The sequence below is a fragment of the Odontomachus brunneus genome, unplaced genomic scaffold, assembly GCF_010583005.1.
Source record: "Odontomachus brunneus isolate Ranch 3 - 2012 unplaced genomic scaffold, Obru_v1 Obru_scaffold_072, whole genome shotgun sequence".
Taxonomy (NCBI): Eukaryota; Metazoa; Arthropoda; class Insecta; order Hymenoptera; family Formicidae; genus Odontomachus; species Odontomachus brunneus.
Window position 1 is genome coordinate 409,576 of NW_022639522.1, and position 3,872 is coordinate 413,447.

Genomic DNA, 3,872 nt, shown 5'->3' on the forward strand with positions numbered 1-3,872 from the left:
TTATCCGCCGCGTGTCTATCGGTAAGGTTATTACTCCGAGAATATGCAATGTCGTGCTCGCGACACGCCTCGTCCAATGAATTAATGGCTCGATCACCTCTAGCCAATCGTTTTGCCAAGCGAGTTCCAGGACCGCAAAAATTATATCCGGGGATGTGCAACTCGACAGGAAGTGCGTTTATCGCACGATTTAATAGGCCTCTACCAATTGTTTTTGTCGTCTTCGGCGACATTCGTTGCAGTCCCTGATTAACGGTGCTGGGCCGTCAATGTGCGTTCGTTCCCACGGACGATTATAATGTTCCAGACACCGGCGATACTGCTGAACCTCTGAGTCAGCCTTTATATACTCGGGGAGTCTGTCCCACAAAACGTCAATGTGCGTCGGAAACCCACGCAATAGGACAACCTTCGGTATGTATTTCAACTGTTCGGAGGTTAGGTTTCGAATGTCACAAGTATCCGACAGTAGGAAAAACATTTTCGAAACTGAACAATTTTGATATGATGCACCCCTATAAATAGTTCAATCGGAACAACTCGTTAACGAAATCAACTTCGCAACTTGCAGAGAAAACATGCGGTTCTTGAAGCAACCGACAGCGATACGCGTGACAAATTTTGATGATAGAACGCAATCAATGTTCGATCAAGAGACACGCCGACATGGAAACATGCTTCCAAACACGATTCGTGGAATCATATGCGGCCCTTCGAACTGCGGCAAGACAAACGTGTTGATAAGTTTGCTGGAAAGTCCACACGGTCCACGTTTCGAGAACTTGTATGTGTACTCGAAATCATTGCAACAGCCCAAATATCGCTATTTAGAAAATTTGCTGACATCGATTGATGAAATTGGTTACTTTACATTCTTCAATAACAGCGACGTGATTCCAACGACAGAAGCGCTCGCTAATTCTATTTTTATTTTTGACGACATTGCATGTGACAAATAAGATGTGATAAAGGAATACTTTGCTATGGGTCGCCATTCGAACGTTGACTGTTTCTATCTCTGTCAAACGTATGCAAAGATACCCAAGCATCTTATACGCGACAACACAAATCTGCTGATTCTCTTCAAACAGGATGGTACCAACTTAAAACATATTTACAACGATCATGTGAACACTGACATGTCATATGAGGATTTTAATGCATTGTGTCGTGAATGTTGGCAACATAAATATGGCTTTACAGTGATTGATAAGGACAGTTCTATGAACAATGGTCGATATAGGAAAGGATTTAACGATTTTGCTACGCTGTGAGTTGTACAATCGTCGTTGTTACTTAAACGTGGCAACATCGTTCCAACGTGGTTTCAACATCGTTCCAACGTCATTTTAACATCGTTTCAACGTCGTTCTAACTATATAACGTCGTTCGTTACTTCAACGTGGCAACATCGTTCCAACGTGGTTCCAACATCGTTCCAACGTCATTTTAACATCGTTCCAACATCGTTCCTACGTCGTTTCAACGTCGTTCTAACTATATAACGTCGTTCGTTACTTCAACGTGGCAACATCGTTCCAACGTGGTTCCAACATCGTTCCAACGTCATTTTAACATCGTTCCAACATCGTTCCTACGTCGTTTCAACGTCGTTCTAACTATATAACGTCGTTCGTTACTTCAACGTGGCAACATCGTTCCAACGTGGTTCCAACATCGTTCCAACGTCATTTTAACATCGTTCCAACATCGTTCCTACGTCGTTTCAACGTCGTTCTAACTATATAACGTCGTTCGTTACTTCAACGTGGCAACATCGTTCCAACGTGGTTCCAACATCGTTCCAACGTCATTTTAACATCGTTCCAACATCGTTCCTACGTCGTTTCAACGTCGTTCTAACTATATAACGTCGTTCGTTACTTCAACGTGGCAACATCGTTCCAACGTGGTTCCAACATCGTTCCAACGTCATTTTAACATCGTTCCAACATCGTTCCTACGTCGTTTCAACGTCGTTCTAACTATATAACGTCGTTCGTTACTTCAACGTGGCAACATCGTTCCAACGTGGTTCCAATATCGTTCCAACGTCATTTTAACATCGTTTCAACGTCGCTCCAACATCGTTATAACGTGATAACATCGTTCCAACATCGTTCCTACGTCGTTTCAACGTCGTTCTAACTATATAACGTCGTTCCAACACCGTTCTAACGTCGCTTCAATATCCACGAAAGCGCATCAATGATGATCAATAGTAGCATGAACATTAAGGATCGCGAGAAGATAGCGAAGGAGATTGCGAGAACGAGCAAATCGATTCGCAAGAAGTATCACGCTTTGAAAACCGGTAGGATGGAGGAAGATGTTGCATTGGAGAGACATTTTAAACCCCGTGGTCGAACCTCTGAAGCAAATCGCGGAAAGTACCGCTAATGTAGAGGGTAACGTCGGTGTTAAAACTGAGACACCATCGGTGAGTACGAACGTCGAAGCAAAGAGTGCGATGTCAAAACCGAAAAGAAAAGACACACATGACAAAAGTGGGAAATTATTGGACATGTCGTGGGATTATTTAGATACGTTCGCATTGCCTTCACCAAAAAAACGGATACGATTAGACGATTCTCCGATATATCTTACATCGAAGAAAGCACCTCTATACGAGCAACCGCATGAATCGAACGACACTCTACCCATTGATGATGATGAGAATACTGTTTTCGAAACCCCGGATGAGCCGCTCGCGACATCCATTAGACATCAGTTACAAACGCGCGCGGGACAACAAACGTTGCGCGGGACAACAAACCTTGGTCCCCTGGAACAACAATACTTTGGAGCGATGTTAAGCGGTGGAAAAAATACAACTATAGATCACGTTTACGGGGTACGTTTCGATAATGATGAACCGACGCTAGGTGATAAACGCATCGACGTGGACAGAGACGATAATATAATCATTGATGGAACAAGATATATGGGAACACCGGGTCTTTACGAGCTGATATTCAAGAGAATACCCGACGATACCGTGTACACCGAGGCCGACAAACACAAGTACAAAAGTATACTGCTGGCGACGAATGCTCACAGACGCGGCTACAACCCTCTAAATCCTATACTCGGTAACAAAGGGTACAAGTATAAGAATATAATAAGCCCTCTGGTATCACACATGTCGAGCAATAAGGCGGTAGGGAAAGGCTTCTCCGTATCGCGAGATGTGATGACGTTAAACGAAAACAAAATCGATTATACGTATTGGGATGATCCCAACGAGCTGGTGGATCGTTTACGATTACTGGAAGCTTCGCGTAAAGCTGGCAACAATGTTCACGGCAATGAAATTTTATCAATTATCGAAGAACTCCGTGAAGCTGGCCTCATTATAAATTAAGCAGCGCAGCGTTGACACGAGTCAGTCAGTCGATACTGCTCGTGTCGAAATGTCGATGGATAAGTTTGGAACATCGCGAAACAATAACAGTTCCAGAACTGTTCCTGTAGAACGATGGGATGAATACGTTGAAAGTTATGTACATGAAAATGCCCTTTGTCTAAACGCGGCTAAAGATTTTGACGCAAAGTCTCGCAAGATACAACATGTAGCGCAACCGGAAGCCGATAGTGACGTTGCAACCAAACAATATGTGGAAGAGCGTTTCGCAAAATTTGCGACTGATAGTTTGCGCGACTTTGCGAGCAAACGATATGTACAAGATAATACTTTTTGTATATCTGCCGACCGTAAATTCTTTGTACAAAAGGGATCAAAATTCGACATATAACGTGGCCGGAAGCCTTCAATGACGTTGCACACAAAAATTATGTGGATGAGAATTTTAAAGTGTGGAGAGAGCAGATCGCAAAGCATGTGAATGAAAATATTAAAACGTTGAAAGATC